At 42.8% G+C, this 7,605-nt stretch overlaps 1 long non-coding RNA gene across 2 annotated transcripts; it reads right to left on the reverse strand.

The window, feature by feature from the left end:
• Positions 1 to 2,075: 2,075 nt before the first annotated feature.
• Positions 2,076 to 6,758, reverse strand: LOC125551730 (uncharacterized). 2 transcript variants are annotated; one of them, XR_015601140.1, is made up of 4 exons: positions 6,244 to 6,758; positions 5,839 to 5,952; positions 3,245 to 5,188; positions 2,076 to 2,386 (listed from the first exon to the last, which is right to left on the reverse strand). It is a non-coding gene; the product is annotated as an uncharacterized LOC125551730 (long non-coding RNA). The 2 variants fall into 2 exon arrangements; XR_007303076.2 differs by having other exon boundaries at positions 3,245 to 5,952.
• Between the last annotated feature and the right edge of the window lie 847 nt (positions 6,759 to 7,605).

The following is a 7,605-nucleotide window of genomic DNA, read 5'->3' on the forward strand; positions in this document are numbered from 1 at the left end:
ATCACTGAAGGCTCAATATTTGCCTTCCACTTCTGTAGTTTCCCAGATGGGATTCATCTGTCTATTTACCATGTATGATGCTACTTTCCAAAGGTTTTCGATGTTTCATGTGAAACTTGGTGCTATTGTGTAATGGCGTAACTGAGTGCCGAAGCTATCTGATGTAATTCGATTATGAAATCCTGGTTGCCGTTATACAGATATGAAATATCTGGTGTGTTTTATAAGAAATATCAATTTGATTAGTACATGAATTTTCAATAATAGGATAATTACCCTGGTTATTGGGGTTTTCTATTGCAGGCGGTTACTCAGACAGCATCGTGGGCAATGAACGCAAACAACCCACATGGCTTCTAGAAAGTAGGTGTGTTCGATCAACTAACAAACACACACGGTTTTCGGCAAAGAACGGTTTGCCTTAGGCCACCTTGCACAAATGTTTCCACACAAAAAATGTGTGATGTACATATGAACGAAAATGTTTTTCTAGGATTCGCCGTGTGGGATGTACATACGAACAGAAACGATTGGATTTTGATGCCTCGCCAGATCGCACACGAGCTCATTTTGCCCCAGCCTGTGTGCCAGGAGGGCCTATCCCTGACGGTTTCTGGGTCCTGTGGGAAGGACCCCCTATCGCCCACACTCACTTGGCGACGGTTCCAAACGCCGTCGCGGAAAGGGGTTAAAAACTATTTGTATAGCAGGTCTCTGCACCAGTGTCTAGTAGAGGCTTACTAGGGACACGGTATTTGTTTATGTATTCACACATGTATTTAGGTTTCCGATCAATACAATTATAGCATGAATAATAAACCTTTATCATGAATAAGAAAATATAAAATAACAACTTTATTATTGCCTCTTGGACATATTTCCTTCAATTCCGATGGTCCTAGGGCACGGGGAAGGGCGCGTACGAGTGCGGTGTGGCACGACGAAGTTGCAGGTGTCGTCAGCATGTGTCGAGGGTGATGGAGGCGACGACTGGGTGCTCGCCGAAGTACGCGTGCGATGGCGGGGCTTCGTGTGCAAACGAACGGCTCAAAATAGGCATCTATGGACGAAAAAAGGACATGGCCACGAGCTCGCTCACTCCCGGTGATCGCCGGTGTTCGTTGTCAGGCGATGGAACGGCTCCGCCTTTGTCGTTCTTAGGGTTCCGGAGGGCTGTGGGGATGCGATCGATGTCTTGGGGGGCTCCCCGTGACTCCGGGAAGGCGGGGGTCATGTCCACAATTTTGCCGAGCTCAGACTCATCTGCTCCCCATGAACATTGAATTTGAAAAAAAATAGCAAAATCATTTCAAAAACACTGAATCTTTTGAGCATCCAAGATACTCAGATGCGCTAAGAGTGTGTAAATTTCCATGGTGAAATGACATTTAAAGAGCTCTAGACAAAAAGAAGCAATATCAGTCTCCAAAGTGCCTTTGCCTTTTAACAAAGTTTATTATTTGGGAGTTGATTATTATTATTTTTGTCCAAAGCTCCTCGAATGCCATTTCACCACGAAATTTATACGTTCCTGGCACATTCAAGCCTTTTGGATGTGAATTTTTTTCATATATTTTTGCTACTTTTGTTTGAATTCACTTTACATGGACGGGTGTACGATGAGCCGAGCTTCAGCCGCCCTCATTAGATCTAGATTATCCAATATGTGGGATGATGATGTTATGCCGGGCTTCATTTGATCATCAGCTATTGTAAACGATTTATTACTCACTAGCAAAAATGCCCGTGCGTTGCAACAGGAAAAGAAAAAAATATCACACACTCTCGTTCCCACCCTACTAATGGTGGTCGTGGTGTCCACTTGATCACAAACACATCCGAACGTGGGCAATCCAAAGACAATGAACCCATCCATAAAAATGTAAAGCTAATTTGTAATTCCATAGAGATGGCCCTTGTAGAATCCATACAAAACTCAATCCAACCGACCATTTTATAATGATATGTTCACAAACTTTGGTTGTGCTATTACTGACCATGTTTTGCTTCTATTCTTTCAGGACAGAACGATACAACAAAATGTTTTAGAACGCAAGGGGTCAAAATACTCTGAATCAGATTATACACTCTGAAATATAAATTCAGGCCATATACATTCCGCTTTTGCAGCTAACCTACCAAGTATTACACTTCTAGGACCAAAAAGTTGAAAGTGGAATATCACAACTTAAGTATTGAACTAACCTCTACTTGAAAGCATTGCACGCATTTGTGAATCCAAGCATAGTTATCTGGAGGAAATAATTCAGCAAATACAATATGCGTAGAAAATTCAGAGATCTCATGAGGGGTGAATTGATGCCCAATATATTGAGAAACAATACACATGTTTCAGCATGTAGTTCGATTAACTGAAGCAAATTATCTACAAAGAATAGAAAAGGAAATGAGTACATAATCCGGGGACCAAATTGGTAAACAATACCACAATCTTGAAAAGAAACATCAACATCAGTAAATTTTAGAACACCACAACTACAGTCTTGTGCCACTTGTGGTTGCACCCCATGACATGGCAAGAGAACCACATATAGTGGCGAGCAGTTGGCTTTGCTTGACTGAGCAGCGGCAAACAAAACTTGCAGAATATTTTGTAAGAATTTTGGTAATTTTACTACTCCCTCCGTCCGGAAATACTTGTCATCAAAATGGATGCATCTACAACTAAAATACATCTAGATACATCCATTTCAATGACAAGTATTTCGGACGGAGGGAGTACATAACAATTCTCCTAATTCCTAACAAAAAAAAAACATTACCCAAACAACTGCAGGATTTTTTTTGTCTAAAACCTAGACTTGCAAGAGAAACATCCACAGTTCTACACAAACCAATGCTGATATCATTTGCAGAATTTCCTGAGTTCGTTCTTGCTACTTCTTCACAAGGCAGCCAGTCAATTTGACAATTTTTTCAGTGCTCAAATATTGAAATATATGTTCTTATAGCGAGTATGTTCAGAGGACCGTAGAGAAAAACAGGTTTGTATTAATTGACTTGTTAATTGACTCTCTACAGCCCCTCACAAATTATACACAAACACAATCGTCAAAATCCGGAGCCGACCCTCAAGTAAGCTAGCTAGGTTCTGGGCTTAGTGCTGAAGTGCATAGTACAGTGCTACATCACATTACAGGGAGACGATGATACGACAATCTCAAGAAGAAAGGGAAGGGGGAATAGCAAGGCTGTTTCTGAGGGTGGTCGAGGCATCACATACCTCTGGTGTAGCCACCGTTGGCAATATTGGATGGCTCGACAAACGTTCTGCTACCTCCGGCGAACTCGGTGCTTCCCTAACTATTTTTCTTGGTTGGCTTGCATTGCTTGTCTATACTGTTAGATCAGCAAGTGACGAAGCTCTAACTGCCAGGAAGGCTATCCTTCCCTCTGGAATTCACAACCGAGATATAAATTGTGTGACTGCATATTATGTTATGAATAAAAGAGAAAACACATGATATACAATGTTACAAAAACCGTTTTGGACAATTCTAACTTGTAGATAGCTCAATATGATTTTGCTTTGAAATAAAACTTAAGCATAAATACCCAGAAAAATTAATGAACAAAGTAGCAGACTAAAATATTTACAATAAAAAGGATATATTTGATCATTAATCCTGCTACAAAACATAGATTTTTTTTGTAGCATCAGGCAAAGATTCTTAATGTGAGAAATTTAATCTACAGTAACGACCAGCCACTCAGTTCACACAATTGTACAGTCATTTTATTTAGGGAAACATATGTGTGGATACAAAATAGATAAATAAATGTGTCTAGAAACCTGGAAAATAATTATCCAAACAAACCTATTTTATTATTCTAATGATTCAAAATGAATGGCGTCAAAGATAAAACATATGCTCATGTACATCCAGCCACATCGTCGACCACTATTTATTCACCTTGCAACTAATGTTCATATCAACAAAATGGTTCATATTTTCAGTTTCAGATGAAGGATATGGAAGAGAAAATGATGCATGTAACAAGCCTTTAGACGTTTCCGAAAACACAAAACTATATGCAAGGTTTTTGAGTCGCCGACTAATCGCCGACTAATCGCCAAGTTGTTGGAGCGAGGTTGGCTTGCGCAGGCGACTTGGCTTGAGGAGCGAGTCGCGCGACTGGTAGGCTAGTCGACGATTAGTCGACGACTAGTCGGGTGACTAGGACCTCAGAGCAGGGCGGCTTGCTTCAGCAAGGCCAAGGGAGGGAAGACTGGGAAGGTGAGGAGGCCAGAGTTCGAGGGAGGGGAGGAGGAGACGAAGCTGGAGAGTGCGCCGCCTGTACGAGGAGAAGCACGGAAGAGACGAAGGAGAAAGGCACATGGGAGCAGATGCACGGTTCAGATTAGAGCATATGGACGGTTGGGATTTTTATCTGGAAGCTAGGGTTACATAATGGGCCTATTGGGCCAGCTCTCTAGCACGAAACAGAGGAGGAGCAAGACACGTGCTCCCATCCCACATCAGAATCGCCGCCTCCATTGCTCCTACGAGCTGCTGCTGCCTTCTCCGAGCTGAATTATACTCCAAGCAGCTGCCTTCCCCCTCCTCCGCCTGCAACAACACCTCTTCCCCCCTCCTCCTCCTCCTCTTCCCCCTCCTCCTCCTCCTCTTAACACCTGGGGCGACTTGGGGCGATTAATCACGACGAGTCGCAGACTAATCGCAGCGAGCCACTAGTCGGAGGCATGGCGACTCGACTTGGCTAGGCGACTCAAAAACCTTGACTATATGTACAATACTTCTTTGTATATAGCTATGACTGAAAAATTAAATGGTCAATGAGAGGGCAAACAAATCACAGGATTTTCTTTTGCATATCATGTCAGTTAGAAATAAACAAAGAATTATAATCAGAAGAAATAAAGAAAGCGCAAAATTTCTCAAGAGCATATGACTACAAAACAATCTAATCCACTTCCACTAAACTTTTTTTTGGTGCATTTCCTCATCAAAAATTGGCTTTACTAAACGACGGTGCCACCTAACTACCATGTCCATTGAAGGCCCAACTTCAACCAGCTCCATTCTAGGAATATATGGATTTTGTAGTTCTCAACTCCTGCTTCATAAGATCATATATGTGGTAATCATAAGCCCATCCAAAAGATTGTTGAGCCTCTTCTTTGAATGAGAGGCATACACTCCTACTGCAAACACCATTATAACAAAAGAATATGACATCTTTCAGCAGTTATAGCAGACAATAATATTCGCTGGTTAATATACAAAGGAAAATGAAACGATCATTGTAACAGGCACGCAGAAGGCTTCAGATAGGACCTATATTGTGCTACTCAAAGTCAATATCTAGCTCAAAAAGTCAATGCCGAGCTCAGAAAGTCATTTCATTTTTGAGAGCCTCACCGATTTAATCTTTATTTTCTCAAGTGAATAATAATTCCTCATTGTCACTAAGAATGCAATAAGATTTAGGGAGAACTCCAGGGACACCCCTTCTCTCAAATGGCCTGATGTTGTTGCTATTCATGGTGTAATTCACAGAATACTTCAAGGCAAAAAAGTTCTGCCATCACGAAGTTCAAACTGTACATTATTGCCATGCTCAACCTGGAACAAACATTAGAGCACTGGTCTAATGTGGGAGCCTGGGAAAATCACATACGTACTATTTCTAGTTGCTCCACATATATGGTTCGAAAGAAACAATCTTTTCCAATATCAACTAAATTAAGATTTACATGTGGTTATTTGTACAAACCATGGACTACCTTAAGAAGCAGCGCAGACAAAAATTGCAGTTCAGTCTCTATTAGAAAGGCAAGGTAAGCGTGCAGACCTCATGCCGAGACGAGCTGATGTTGCTGGCAGCGAGGAAGGCTCGGCGTCCTCTGACTATGGATGCACGCCGACCAGAATCACGTAGCCACGGCTCCGACCAGAATCACCGTGTCTGTCCCGGATTAGAGAGAGGGAACAACAAATTACAAGCATGGTTTTGGTACGGATTCACAGAAGACCCTAATCAAACATCACGACAGCATACTATTTGGAATTCAGAAATCCATTCAAGTCATGCACCCCAAAGGATGATCCATCAGTATATAGGATAAATCACCCAAGAATGATTACCAACTCAAGCATCATGTTCTAGAAAAAATATTCAGGCACACCATGGTTTCCAATTCAGAAGATGAAGCACAGCAAACAGGCTATTAAGCCCAATTCTAAAAATCAAACATACCTCTATTGAATCTCAGGCTAGCGTAATCCATAGCCTTGCCTGGCAAGCCCGCCGGCCGGTCGCCGGAGCTGCCACCGCTAGCGACCGCCTCCCTGACTCTGCGCCCCCTGCTCCTTCTCCTTTATTCCTTTCTCCCTCATGCCCTGTCTCTCTTTCTATGGATGAGCAGGACGCCGTCGCCACCGGAGCAAGCCGCCGCACCAGCAGCCAGATCGGTCGCTGCCGCCCCCGGATCCGCCCGTATTACTCGCGCCGGCGCCGTGGCCTCGCTTCACCCACCGGCCGCCTGCCCGTTCCGACGAACTCCAGCGCCGCCAACCTTTTCCCCTGCGTCGAGGAGTTGCTCGAACCGCTGCCGTCCGTTGCGTGGCCCGGCAGCCCAGCCAGATCGGCAGCTCGCCCGCGTGGGCTGCGCGGATGGACGGACAGGAAGACCATCCGCAGGTGGCGGCGGTGGCGTCCGTACCCCGGCTCTCCTTCGATGCATACGTGCCCGTGTGTCATGTGTTTTTTTTCCAACCCTTGCGTTAGGCCGAATAAAAGTAAGGCCCAAGCCCAGAAACGAACGAAATGTTTTCTCACTTTAAAAGGACCGCGCGTTTAATACATGAAACTACAGGGTTTTTTATCGAAACCGTACTCAACGAAACGTTTTCTGACTTAAAAATGGACCACGGGTTGAATAACTAAAACATCGGGGACTTTTTTGCAAAAATACCAACTACGTACGACCACAGGCAACATCTAGTTTATTATTAAATTAAACTAGTAAAAAATCCCGTGCGTTGCAACGGGAGAGAAAACATAACGCACGCTCTTAACTCAACAACCATCACTCAAGACAACAATAGGTCTGTCTCCTTTATTTTTGCGAGATATCATATTTACGTTGCCGCTTATCCCCCTTCTCACCCTCGTCGGCGATGGCCTCGGTGTTCACACAAAACAACAAAAAACGTGTGTTGAATATGGTTAATCCTAAGACATCTCTCTCTCCCTCTCTCCTCCCCCCCTCTCTCGCTTTCTCTCACTCTTGTTTTTTCTCACTCTCGCAATGAGAAATCTGTTGTTTTTCCCTACGACATTTTTCAGAGGTATGCATGTGTAGTTATCGATATTTTTCTTTTCCTTATATGATTATAGTGGGGTGTTTATTTGCAATCTGGATCGCCGCCGGTATGAAAAAAGGATCTTGCGCTATAAATTATAAGTTTGCTTCCATAACAATATTTTAAAAATATTTAACAGGTAAAATTAACATCATACTTAGATTCCACACATTTTTCTAATAAAATTTCATATATAATATGTTAAAATCGAAGTTACGGTTTAAAAGATACAAATAATTTAGAAAATCATTTG

The sequence above is a fragment of the Triticum urartu genome, chromosome 4A (genome assembly GCF_056163025.1).
Source record: "Triticum urartu cultivar PI428250 chromosome 4A, HENAU_Tu73, whole genome shotgun sequence".
Lineage (NCBI taxonomy): Eukaryota > Viridiplantae > Streptophyta > Magnoliopsida > Poales > Poaceae > Triticum > Triticum urartu.